Below are 14,858 nucleotides of genomic sequence, written 5' to 3' on the forward strand. Positions count from 1 at the left end.
TAATCTTCGACAAAGCAGGAAAGAATGTCCAATGGGAAAAAAGACAGCCTTTTCAATAAATGGTGCTGGGAAAATTGGACAGCCACATGCAGAAAAATGAAATTGGACCATTTCCTTACACCACACACAAAAATAGACTCAAAATGGATGAAGGACCTCAATGTACGAAAGGAATCCATCAAAATCCTTGAGGAGAACACGGGCAGCAACCTCTTCGACCTCTGCCGCAGCAACATCTTCCTAGGAACAACGCAAAAGGCAAGGGAAGCAAGGGAAAAAATGAACTACTGGGATTTCATCAAGATCAAAAGCTTTTGCACAGCAAAGGAAACAGTTAACAAAATCAAAAGACAACTGACAGAATGGGAGAAGATATTTGCAAACGACATATCAGATAAAGGACTAGTGTCCAGAATCTATAAAGAACTTAGCAAACTCAACACCCAAAGAACAAATAATCCAATCAAGAAATGGGCAGAAGACATGAACAGACATTTCTGCAAAGAAGACATCCAGATGGCGAACAGACACATGAAAAAGTGCTCCATATCACTCGGCATCAGGGAAATACAAATCAAAACCACAATGAGATATCACCTCACAGCAGTCAGAATGGCTAAAATCAACAAGTCAGGAAATGACAGATGCTGGCGAGGATGCGGAGAAAGGGGAACCCTCCTACACTGTTGGTGGGAATGTAAGCTGGTGCAGCCACTCTGGAAAACAGCATGGAGGTTCCTCAAAATGTTGAAAATAGAACTGCCCTATGACCCAGCAATTGCACTATTGGGTATTTACCCTAAAGATACAAATGTAGTAGTCCAAAGGGACACATGCACCCGAATGTTTATAGCAGCAATGTCCACAGTAGCCAAACTATGGAAAGAACCTAGATGTCCATCAACAGATGAATGGATCAAGAAGATGTGGTATATATACACAATGGAATACTATGCAGCCATCAAAAGAAATGAAATCTTGCCATTTGCAACAACATGGATGGAACTAGAGCGTATCATGCTTAGCGAAATAAGTCAAGCAGAGAAAGACAACTATCATATGATCTCCCTGATATGAGGAAGTGGTGATGCAACATGGAGGCTTAAGTGGGTAGAAGAAGAATAAATGAAACAAGATGGGATTGGGAGGGAGACAAACCATAAGTGACTCTTGATCTCACAAAACAAACTGAGGTCGCCGGGGGGAGGGGGTTTGGGAGAAGGGGGTGGGATTATGGACATTGGGGAGGGTATGTGATTTGGTGAGTGCTGTGAAGTGTGTAAGCCTGGTGATTCACAGACCTGTACCCCAGGGGATAAAAATATATGTTTATAAAAAATAAAAAATTAAAAAAAAAATTAAAAAACTTTGAGGTTATGGAACTGTTGCCTAATGGGATGATTTGTAAATATGTATTTGTTGATTTTTTAAAATTTGTTTTTTCTTGAAATACCAATTTAAATTTAAAAAAAAAATACATTTCAAATTAGTATCATTTCAATTAATGAATTATTATGATACCTGAAGTTAAAACAAAATATAACTTACTGAGGAGTGGGAAATATGCAATGCACAAATTGAATACCTGCAACTTTTATTCATTTGTAACTTGATGTAGGTGAGTTGAATGATCACAGAACCATACCAGTGTATGGCTTGTTGAAACACTTCCTCTTTATTTTTGTTTAGAAACCTGAAAAACCTTCCTTCTGTTTTCTAGTTTCTAGCAATGGTATCTTTTAGACAGGTATTTTAGGAATAATAGGTCTATTTGTTCTTCATATATAACATTCAGAATAGAATTACTTTGCAGAATCCATTGCTATTTTGAAGATACTGTGCCTGAAAGTTACAAACCACGTAATAAATCTAAGCGGGCTCTGAGCTTTTATAACTTAGGTGCTTACCACATCTCCCAGTGCTCTTGTTAATCTGCCAACATCTATGATGGTTAAGAAGTTACAGAAAAAATTTTGAACAGCACAAAATTGTCAGAATAATGTATTCTTCCAAAAATATATGCATGGGTAATACTAAACAAAAACTATTAGGTTTACATCTGTAATTGAGAATGTTGCCCACAATGCCTACCTAGGTGGCTCAGTTGATTAAGGTTGTACCTCCTGATTTCAGCTCAAGTCATGATCTCAGGGTCTTAAGATTAAGCCCCACATTGGGCTCTGCACTTAAGATTCTCTCTCTCTCTTTCTCTCTCCCTATAACCCTGCCTTGTGCTCTCTCTCTTAAAAAAAAAAAAAAAGGTTGCTAACAAAAATTAAGATTAATTAATATTTTGAAATTGTGCTTTTGGGACGCCTGGGTGGCTCAGTCAGTTATGCATCTGCCTTTGGCTCAGGTCATGATCCCATGGTCCTGGCATGGAGCCCCATGTCGGGCTCCCTGTTCACTGGAGAGCCTGTTTCTCCCTCTCCCTCTGCCTGCCACTCTGCCTACTTGTGCTATCTCTCTGTCAAATAACTAAATGAAATCTTCAAAGAAAAAAAAAAAAAAAGGAAGAAACTGTGTTTTTATATTCAGTACTTCCTATAAAACAGTTTGTCATATGATAGTTTTTATATTAATTATAAATCAATACCCTTTATAATTTATATTCATCATTAATGTACTTTATAATTTATATCAATAATTGGTTATACTGATATATGTATTATATTAATAAAATTAACATATCAATTTTAGAATAACATGATATATAATTTAAATATATTATGTATATCAATATGTTAAATTATTTTAACTTTGGAGACTGTTTTCTTTTGAAATTTGGTTACTCTAGGGCACCAAAAACAAATATTAGATATTCAAATATAATTTTTGAAAATTGCTGAAACGTTTTATATATACATTATATAAATATACTATTTATATGTAAATCCATATACATACTTTTCTTTGTATATTTATATTTATAAAATTATGTATACATAAGTTTAAAAATTTTTTATTTGAATGCAGTTGACACACAAAATGACTTTATTACCTGGTCTACAATATATTGATTCAACTTTGCTATACATTATGTTCTGTTCACAAGTATAGCTACCATTTGTCACTGTGCAATGTTATTATATCATTGACTATATTCCCATGGTGTCCCTTTTATTCCCATGATTTATTCATTCATAACTGTTTTTATAAATATATAAAATATACATGTATGCATTCATTTGTAAAATAAAACCATGAACACAAAAATATGTGTTGTGTATAGATATATATTTACATATATTCATTGCAAATTAAAATATGGGCACAAAACCAGTTTGTATAGTTGTAAAGCATGGACATAAAATATTGATACCAAATAAAAATAATTATTTTAGATCCCTATCCAACTGGAATAAAAACAATTACATGCTTCCTAGAAATCAATTCTAAGTACGATTTGAACCTGAAATCCATGGAGTAAGCTCAAATGTCAAACTTTATATAACTATATAATTATATAACTATATAAGCACTATTAATAAAAAATCACAAGTAATAAAAAATCTTAAGTAATATGAAATTATAGACACATTTAATAATGAATAGGTAAACCCAAAGTGAAAAGCTTGATGTATGTCTTTTTAGTTTTGTGTAAGTAGGTTATATACTTTATTTCCTTATAGGTGGAATATGCCCCCTTTTCAATTCTGTATTACTATAATTTTATTAATATTATGTTAATATATATAGTAAAAGTAATTTCTCTATAATTCTGAAGAAATCATAAATTCTATAGTACTCCAGTTAGCAGATTTTAAAACCCAGACAACCTTGAAATCTTTTCACAAAGAAAAAGGCTTAAACAAATAGACTTCAAATTCTAGTTCTCTCCAACATTCCAGGTGAAATGATCAAAGGCTTAGATCATGTGTGGCGGGATAATATTTATATGTTTTCTGTAGATATACCCTTCTCCTTCTATATCCAGAAAATAGCTGGGATTTAGCTTTTTTTTGGCATGGATTTTGGGTGACCAGATAAAAGTTAAAAGTGCATCTTTTCCTTTTGTGTAATTTTAAGCTTAGCAAAGAGGATTCCTAGAATTTTGAGGGAAATGGAAGGGAAAGGAGAATTTAGAAGCAACTAGAAGGGAAAGACTGCAGTTGAAAAGGGGGCTGACTAATCTATGTCCTTGAGAAACCATAGTACCCAGGAAGAAGGCAAGACCTAAAGGGAACACAGTATCAAACACATGTCTAGAGCTTGCTGTGTGTGAGGCACTTTTGGATAACTTCACCTGCATTTATTCATTTAATCCTCACAAAAACATTCTGAGATCACCTAATAGAATTTACACTTGACAGATGAAAAAACTGAGGCAAAAGAAGTTATATAACATACAATGTGGGCACAACTACTAGTAGAGGCACTATTTGACTTGTAACTGGCTCCACTGTATGCATTCACCCAGTGGACTTTTTCACGGCTAATGGGTGTATGGATGCATAGTATCTTGTTGGCAAAGCCCTCACTATTACAGCACACAACAAAGTCCAGGAAGATCTTGTGTCTCTAAAGGTGATGTTTGGATGTATGGTAATCATGAAAATATAAGAATTTCTGAGATTAAATTTTCTATCAGCCTGGTAGAATGGGGGCTTAGAGGCATAATTAAGTTAATTCAAAAGAAAAGCTTTTAAAATGTCAATATTCCCACATACTTTCTGATGGATAATAATATGTAAGAAACTTTGAGGACTTAAGGCAAGAAAAAATACAGAAACAACTAGACCAGGTCATAAGTCAAGAACTCACCATTCACCAGTTCAAGACAACTCTTGCCCTCAAGTATGTGAAGCAGATTCCAACAGATATGCACTCTTATTTTAGAATGTCTGGGATTGGGAATGAGAAGTCACTGGAAAAGATGGGAGGTATAAATCTTGATACAACTGCAGCCTCGGGGAAGGTCACAGATGCCTGAAACAATCCTGGGTTGGCATATATTGCTCCTTGCATGTAGTTAAGGAGGCTGGACTTGCGAGGTAAAGAGGTTTGGGGTTTTTTTTTGTTTCTCTAATAAGTAGAGTTAAATGAGCCTCTGAGAGAATAGAAGCAAGGTCCTAATCAAATTCTACCAATGCAATCAAAATGGAGACGGAACAATGCCATGCTTTCTGCTACGATTGCCTAGCTCCCTAAGTTAAGACTCTTCAGGTTAGAGGGTCTCTGAATTGGAAAAGAAAATCAGAGTGAATATAAACATTTTGCTTCCCATTTCTTTTGTGTATAACTGATTAAAACCAAAATAAACCCAATCTGTAAAATGACCTTTCTGAAATTTCAATGAAGCATTAAGTGCAGTGATGTAGCAAGATTAAAAACAAAAACAAAAACACTGAAACTAAAAGTAAACAGGCAACTATAGTGAGCCAAAAGAATGGAGAACCAGGAAAAAACAAACAAAAATCATCACCTATATCTTAGATGGGAACAACACCATCACCTTTTGTTGAAGAGGCTAGGGAGGCTAGGAAGTGGCTTTCACAGAAATCTGTCTTCTCACAATTCTGGATAACTAGAAGTCAAAGATCAAGGTGTTGGCTAGGTTATTTCTTCTGAGGACTTCCTCCTTGTTCATGGTCATCGTCACCCTCTCTCTTCACATAGTCTTCCTCTGTATTGGTCCATTTCTGGCTTTTAAGTCTTCGAAAAATGGCCTGGAATTTCTTCTGCATCTGATTGTTCTCCTCTCCCCATCAATTCCATAGCTCTTGGAAGTCCAAGGGTTTCCCAAGGATCTATGCTAACACTAAGAAGACTACATTCTCCTGTGTCTTACATTATTTACTGGCCCTAACACATCGACCTTAGCATAAAACAGGACACTTAGTCCTTCCGTTTTTCAAACAAACAGACAAAAATTAATAAAATTGATTAATCAAACATCTGTATGCTGAAAATGTGCTAGAGCCCCACCAGAAAGCCATGATGAGTGTCTCAGAATTATCCATAACCTCCTTGATTCTCTCCACTGCGCCTCTCACAAATTACAATTCAGCAATCATTCCTGTTTCCTGAGCATTCCCTTAGCTTCTCACACATACACAAAATATTTTTCAAAAGAGTTTTCTCTCTAAGAGGAATTCTTGTGCCAGCTGTTCACAGAAACAAATTTTCACCTCAGAAGAAAAACATGATAATGGATGTAAAACCTGTAATGGAGGGAGTGTACAGAATATTGGATATTATAGAAACCCACATGAGTAAATTAAATGTCCATTTTAAGAAATGTTTCACAAAATACGTAAGAAAAAAGAAAAAGAGAATATAAATTATGAGAGCAAAGAAGGCACATGGAATATACCCTAAAATACAATTTGCAGTACAGACTGAAGTCAAGAACAAAATGAAAATCAATGATCAAGAAGTGATAAAATAAATTTAAAAAAAAAACAAGATTAATAAATCACCCCAGTCTTAATTTTTTAAAAAAAAGAAGTAATAAAATGAATTTTTCTGGGGTAAATGAACACTTGAATCTGGAGATATGATAGCTTGAAATCTACCATGCAACATAAATACAGAGAGCATCTCAACTTTATACTATTCCTGTAGGAAGTCTTGAATGTCATGAATAAAGAAAACAAATAAAATTTTCTAAGTATTTTTGGAAGGACAGACACATATCCAATTCACACTGAACCATATACATATATAAGTACATATATACATATTGATGACAGAGTTTTCTTCTGCATCAGAGAGCTATAAGACAATTGAATCAACACAATTTGGGGAAGAGGGACACACACACACACACACATGCACACATATACACATTTATTTATCTTTCAATCTATAATACGTAAGTTGTGGCATCAAAAGTACATCACCAGAAATACAAGAATTTCAAAATGCAGTGTAACCTAAAAAACCAAAATAATAGCAGCCAGGAAACCAGACAGTTAAAGATATAATCCAGATGACTTAGAAATTAATCACTTAAAACCTTGGTAACAAAATTAAAAGGAATAAGCAAAGACTTCTTTCTCCTAAAAAGTGGAGAAGAAATTCTCTACTCTTTCTACTAACTACAGTAAAAAAACACTGGAGAGAAGAAGGCAGACTGGCAAGGAAACTCGGCATCCAGGAAATAACAATGCTGAAGTCTGTGGGTTTTCTTTTCTCTTTATATATTGCAGACTTGGTGTTACAAAAGCTAGTAACTTGTAAATGTCAATGGGCACAGACAATAAAAGCCCTAACAAAAGTTTGCTCCTGTTTGGTTTTAAAAGGCTTATAAAAGGGACAGTCTAGCAAGATTTAAAACAAACAAACAAAAACTTAGAAAACAGCTACTTTATCCAAACAGCACAGAAAAAAATGTGGCCCCACCTTTACTCACACCAACACATGCCTAGACTTCCACTCTCCGGTAGTTATAAAAATTTGCCTTTCCTCTTTCCACATATCCTTGTGAAAGTGATATTGTCTTTAAACCCTGCATGGTAATCCCTGATGCACCACCATGATACCCAGGGAAGATAGGGTGATCCAGAAGTCCCAATACTTGCTTGAGATCTTCTAATTTTATGTGTGTGTGTGTGTGTGTGTGTGTGTACATACATATATAAATATATATATATAAACATTTTATTAATTTTTTGAGAGATTGAGAGCACAGAGTGAGGGTGACAGGGAGAAGCAGACTCCCCACTGAGCAAGAAGCCCAAAATGAAGCTCGATCCTAGGACCCTGAGATCATGATCTGAGCCACAGGAAGATGCTCAACTAAGCTACCCAGATGCTCTGAGACCATCTGACTTTTAGGTGAATAACCAAAATGCTTCATTGTGGGAACAGGCAAAATTGGTTCCAAGCAGATGCAGCAGATCCATATGGCCCTCCACGGGAAGGCTGTGGGGCCGATGGCAAGAGCACCATGATAGACAAGGCCATCTGAAGGCATCTGGAGAACCAGCCTGCTCTGGAGAAAACTATTGCCTCACATGAGGAGGAATGTGGGCTTTACGTTCACCGAGAAGGACTTCACTGAAATCACGGACATGCTGCTGGCCAATAAGTAGCCAGCTGTCACCTGTGCTTGTGCCAAAGCTCCATGTAAAGTCTTTGTGTCAGCTCAGAACACTGGTCTGGGGCTCAAGAAGACCGCCTTCTTCCAGGCTTTAGGTATCACCACTAAAATCTCCAGGGGCACCATTGAAATCCTGAGTGATGTGCAAACGTTTAACACAGAGACAAAGTGGGAGCAGGCAAAATCATAGTGCTTACCATGCTAAACATCTCCATCCCGGCCTTCTCCTTTGGGATAACCATTCAGTAGGTGTTTGACAATGGCAGCATCTACAGCCCTGAAGTCTTGACATCACAGAGGAAACTGCATTCTTGCTTCATGGAAAATATCCCCAAGGTTGCCAGTGTATGTCTGCAGACAGGTTACCTGACCATTGCATCAGTGCCCCATTCTACCATCATATCAGCAGGTCCAGGCTCTGTCTGTGGCAACTGACTGCACCTTCCTACTGCTGAAAAGGTCAAGACTTTTTTGGCTGATCCATTAGCATTTGTGGCTGCTGTTCCTGTGGCCACTACCACCAGTGCCGCCCCTGCTGCTGCAGCCCCAACCAAGGCTGAAGCAAAGGAAGAGTCAGAGGAGTCAGACAAGGATAAGGGATTTGGTCTCTTTCACTAATCACCGAAAAGCAACCAATCTTCCTCAGGCCCCTGTTCGGCAGGAGACCTGCGTCTCCTTCTCCCACTCCCCCTGTTTGTGTTCCCTCTCTCTCTGTCTCTCTGACAAATAACTAAATAAATAAAGCCTTAAAGTGATCAGTGATCATTGTATTACACAAGTAAGTAAAAGATTTAAAATAAAGAAATATTTTAGTTCTTTAAAAAAAGAAAAAGAAGTCATGAAGGCCAAAAGGAAGTAGATTTTGTTGTTGTTGTTGTTGTTTTGTCAGAGAGAGAGCATAAGCAGAGGAAGCATTAGGCAGAGAAAGAAGCAGGCTCCCCTCTAAGCAAGGAGCCCAATGGAGACTAGATGCCAGGATCCTGGGATCATGACCTGAGCCAAAGGCAGGTGCTTAACCAAGTGAGCCACCCAGGCATCCCAGAAGTAGTATGTTTTAAAGCATTGAAATAAAAGAACTTTATACCCAAGAATATACACCCAAGAATAATAGACTTCAAGAATAAAGGAATTCAAGACAGTCTCAGATGATGGAAAATAAAACAAAATAGACAAAAGAGAAGCAAAAAAATGAATAAGAATTGTTCCCAGATGATTTACTCTAAAAGGATGACTTAAGGAAGTTATCTAAATATCAAAAAGGAAAGACAAAACAAAACAAAACAAAAAACCAGAAAGCAAAATTATGGGTAAATACAATAGACTTCCCTTCTCCTATTAAGTTTTCTAAATTATACCTGATATTTGAGGCAAAAATTATAGAATTGTCTACTTTAGCTCTCAGTGAATATATAGGAAATATTTAACATAATTATAACTGAGGTAAGGTGAAAACATGTAAGGGTAGGAAAATTTTGCATAATGTTCAAGTAACCTATAGGAAGAGAAGAAAAAGAAAACACAGAAATGAAAAACAAAGAGAATGAATGGAAAACAAAAAATAAAATGATAGTCGTAAGCTCTTAACATATCAGTAATTGCAGTATATGTAACTAATCTGATTACAATTAAAAAATAAAGATTGAAAGAGTATATTTAAAAATATGATGCAACTGTATGTTATTTATAAGAAAGTCATTTAAAATACAGGTTTCCCTCACTATCTATAAAGAGAGTGTTCTTATGAAAACTTTCATAAGCCACAACATGGCATAAAGTAAAGAAGCAATTATCATTAGTTTATATACAAAAATTTTTCTAGCATTCCCAGACCCCAAAAATAACCTCTCTCAGGCTTTTCTGACTCCTGAGGACACATCTTGCTAATGGATGCACAAAATAAATCAAGATAAAAAAACAGATGCTCATAGACTTAGTTCAGAGCTAGGGAGGCTTGATGCTGAGATGCTGAGCATAGTTCCTCAGGAAGGAACTTGGTGGTGCAACTCTCGCTGCGACTGGTTGGCACTCTCTCTTTTAACGACTCACAGCAAAAGAAACAATGCTATTTTTGCCTTTTTTCATAAAAGTGAAAATCCTCTTAGGATTTCTTTAGGTTAATGGAAACAGGTACAAATGTAGATTGTTTTCATAAAAGTGGAGTGGCATAATGCAAACGTTCAAACAGTGGGGAATACCTGTATAATGACATATGGAAATTGAAAGTCAAAGTATTTATAAAGAATACGCAAATAATCAAAGGAAACAGGAGTGGCTGTATTAATACATCGGACAAAGTAGACTTCCCAGCAAAGAAATTTACCAGGAACAGAGTGAGTTATTACATAGTGATAAAGGGGCCAATCTACCAGTAAGACACCAATACTGAATATGTAGACACCAAACAGCAAAGCTGCAAAATACGTGAAGTGAAACAGGTAGACTGAGAGAATAGACCAAGTCACAATTATGGTTAACCTTCCCACACCCATCTCTCAAGCAGGGATAGACAACTAGACATAACATTAGCAAAAATATGGAACTCAACATTGTTATTAACCAACAGGATCTAATACACATTTATAGGATATACAACTTAATTACAGTAGATTACACATTATATCCACAGAACATTCATCAAAATAGACCAGATCTTAACCATAAAACAAATTCAAACTATTAAAGAGGACTTAAACCATATGTAGTGTATTCTCTGACCACAATAGCATCAGGGTAGAAAACCAATAAATATTAGAGCAATAATAGGACAATCTCCAAATGCTTGAAACTAAACTCTATTTCTAAGAGCTACAGATATCAAAGAGGAAATATTAAAGGAAACAGAAAAAGGACAAATTTAACAAAAGGAAAATGAAATTAACATTTCAGTACCTATGGGATACAGCTAAAGTGGTGATAAAGAGAAATGCATATCACTAGATGCCTATATTAGGAAGAAAGAAAAATCTCAAATCAGTAACCTAAGCTTTTCTATCAGGAAACCAGAAAAAGAAGAACAAAAATAAGCCCAAAACATGGAGAAGGAAGGACATAATAAACAAAGCCGAAATTAATGAAGTGAGAAAACAGAGAAACAGTGAAGAAAATCTGTATTAAAAAATCTGGTTTTTGGAAAAGATCAGCAAAACTGACAAATCTCTGGTGTAACAGATTAGGAAAAAAAAGATGGCATCAAGGTCATGAATGAAATAAGAGCTATCTCTAGAGCCTCTGCTGGCATCAAAGGGATAATAAGGGAACAATATAAGTAACTCTACACAAATTTGACAACATAGAGGAAATAGACCAATTCTTGAAAGCACAAATTAGCACTACTCAGCCAACCTGAAATAGATAAATAACGTAAACACCTCCGTAACTTTTAAGAAATTAAATTGTTGATTTATACAATTATGAAAAAAGAAATCTCCAGCCTCAACTGTTTCATTGGAAAAGGATACTAAACATTTTAGAACTAACAACAACAACAAGAGAACTAATTTTAAACAAGCTCATGTAAAAAATAGAAGAGGAAAGACTTTCCAACTCATCTGATGCAGCTCATAATTACTCTAATACAAATCCAGATGACAAAAAGGTAGAAAGAAAAAGAGGAAGAGAGGGAGAAAAGGAGTGAAGGAAGGAAGGTGGGATGAAGGAAGAGAGGAAGGGAGGGGGGAGGGAGGAAGTAAAGAAATCAAGAAGAGAAGAAACAATAAATCAACATTCCTCATAGATACAGACAAAAATAATTCCAAATTAAACATTAGCAAATAGAATTCAGAAAAATATAAGAAATTAGTACATTATAACAAATTAATTTATTCTAGGGATGCCAAGAAATATAACCTTCCATATTAAAAGGATAAGAAAGAAAAGTTTCATGAAAAAATTGCATGATCTTATCAGTTGATGTAGATTTCTGCATTGTCAAATTTCAACACTCCTTCATGATAATAATTCTTAGAAAACTGGGAATAGAGAGACTTCTCTAACCTGCTATAAAAAAAAGAAAACGACAGATAATCTACAGCTAGTGGTAAAAGACTGAATGCTTTTTCCTCTAAGTTTAGGAATAAGACAAGTTTATCCAGTCTCACCACTGCTATTCAACATGGAATTAGAAGTTGTAGCTAACAGGATACCATTAAGCAAAGGAAAAAAGGCACTCAGATCGGAAAATAAGAAATAATTTCTATTTGCAGATGACCTGACTGCCTATGCAGAAAATGTCAAAAATATACAAAACAGTTCTATAATTTATATGCAAGGTCAGAAATGTCATATAGTACAACATAAACCTTAAAAAAAGTCAATTGTATTTTTATATACTAGCAATGAACACATCAAGATCAAAATTAAAAAAAAAATACCAGTTCCACACCCTCAAGAAAAAGGTAATACCTACATATACGTCTAATAAAATATGTACAACACTATCCAGTGTTGTAAATTTTAAAATACTGATGAAACCAAAGAAGATCTCAATACATGAAAACATATAACATGTTCATGAATTAGAAGACTCAACACAGGAAAGACAACACACAATTCCTATCAAATCCTAGCAAGATATCTTGTAGTATATACAAGATTATTCTAAAGCTTCTATGGAAAGGCAAAAGAAGGAAAATATCCATAACATTTCTGAAAAATATAATAAAATAGTAGGAATTACCAGTCCATGTAATTTGAAGACTTATAAACTATTGTATGAGGACTGTGGTATTGGCAAAGACAAAGACACACAGATCAATAGAAACGGGATAAGAAACCATACACACAGAAGTACATCCAACGGAATTTTTTGACAAAGAGAAAAAAGCCTTTTCAACAAATTGTGCTAGAGCAATATGACACCCAGAGGCGGAAAAATGAATCTTGACCTAAACCTCACAATGTACACAAAACGTAATTCAAAGTAGACAGTAGATTTAAATTAAAATATTAAACTATAACATTTCTTGAAAATGTAGGAGAAGATCTTTGGGACTTCAGGCTTGGTGAAGCCTAAACACGATGCCAAAAAAAGTCCATAAAAGAAAAAAAAAAAAAAAAAAAAAGATGACCTGGACTTCTTTCCCTGAAGAAGATACATGGATAACATTTAAGCATGTAAGAGAAGAGGTTTCATATCAATAACCATTAGGGAAATGCTAATTAAGACCACAATGAAACATACTTACTACATACTCACTACATACTTATTGGAAGAGCTAAAATTAAAAATAGTGACACCACCAAATGCTGGTGAGACTATAGAGAAATTCAATCCTGGGATGCTTGAGTGGTTCAGTCATTTAAGAGCCCAACTCTTCATTTCTGCTTAGATTGTGATCTCAGGCTAAAGGACCCCACCTTGGCTTGTGGGGGGGTCCATACTTAGAGGGGAGTCTGTTTGGGATTCTCTCTTCCCCTCTCCTTCTGCTCTTTCCCTGCTCGTCCTCTCTCTCTCTCTCTCTAATATAAATAGATAAATAAATAGATAAACAAATAAATAAAATATTAAAAAAAGAAAAAGCCACGAACAACTCAGTCCCTCATATACTGCTGGCAGAAACGTGAAATGGCAGTTATTACAAAAAATAGCTAGGCAGTTTCTTAAGAAAATAAAATATACATTACCATACAATGGATCAATTGCACTTCTGGGCATTTATCCCAGAGAAATAAAACTTATATCCACACAAAAACTTGTACATAATTTTTTTATGGCAATTTTCTTTGTAACAGCCCCAAATTAAAAGCAACAAAAATGTTACTTAACATAGCTATGGAAAAACAAAATGCAATATCTATGTATCATGGAATACTATTAATCAGTAAAAAGGAACAAACTACCCATATATGCAGCAACTTGGATCATTCCCAAGGGCACTCTCCTGAGTGAGGAAAAAAAAAAAAGCCAGTCTCTAAGGGTCACATGCTGTATAAACCCATTTACATAACATTCTTAAAAGAAAGTTATAGAGAGGAAGAACTGACTAATGGTTGCCAGGGTTTAATGAACAAAGCAGCAAGGGGTAAGGGATTTGGGTATGGCCATAAATGGGTAGCACAATGTGAGTCTTGATAGTGAAGAAGTAGTTCTGTATGTTTTGTTTTGAAGTAGTGGTTTCATGAACACACACTTGTGATGCAGTGTCATACAACGATACTCACTCTTTATTGTATTAACAGTTTCTTGGTTTGCTATTGCTGTATAGCTATGTGAGATGTAACCTCTGGGAAAAACTAGGTGAATGTCGCCTGAAAACTCTCTGTATGGTCTTTGCATCCTGGCTTTTACATTAACTAGCTAGGTAACATTCATTCAATAGCAATTTCTTGAGAGCTAGCTATGTTCCAAGGATTATATACCAAATTGATGAAGCAGTAATAATCAAATAAAAAATGATCAAACAAAAAATCAAAATAGAAGTGTTCCATCTTGTAAGGGAAACCTAAGAAGGATATAGACAAATGAACAAGCAGTTAAGCAGTGATGCATTCCTTGACAGTAGGCATGGGGAGAACGGAGGTCAACAGTAAGAGACCAGATCAGAATTAACAAGTGAGAGCACAAGCATGGAGTCTGCTTCAGATTCTCTCTCCCTCTCCCTCTGCTCCTCCTGCTTACTGTCTCTCTCTCTCTCTCAAATTAATAAGTAAATAAGTAAATCTAAAAAGTTATAAACAAAAAAAGTAAGAGATCTTTTCTGAAGTTATAGATGAAGGATGAATAAGAGTGGTCTAGGTGAAGACCCAGGAATGGAGAGAAGTGGATTAGGATTATGAATGTGTTTCAATACAGATGGCACAACAATTGCAAGAT

General features: G+C 35.4%; 1 protein-coding gene and 1 pseudogene across 2 annotated transcripts in view; one reads left to right on the plus strand and one right to left on the minus strand.

Annotated features, from left to right (window-relative positions):
• LRRTM4 (leucine rich repeat transmembrane neuronal 4) overlaps positions 1-14,858 on the minus strand; it is a 710,220-nt gene that overhangs the window by 438,294 nt on the left and 257,068 nt on the right. The gene's annotated exons all lie outside the window — the stretch shown is intronic.
• On the plus strand, positions 7,779-8,665 carry LOC106004745 (annotated as a pseudogene).

The sequence above is a fragment of the Mustela putorius genome, unplaced genomic scaffold (genome assembly GCF_011764305.1).
Source record: "Mustela putorius furo isolate JIRA1106 unplaced genomic scaffold, ASM1176430v1.1 tig00000281_pilon_pilon_pilon, whole genome shotgun sequence".
Lineage (NCBI taxonomy): Eukaryota > Metazoa > Chordata > Mammalia > Carnivora > Mustelidae > Mustela > Mustela putorius.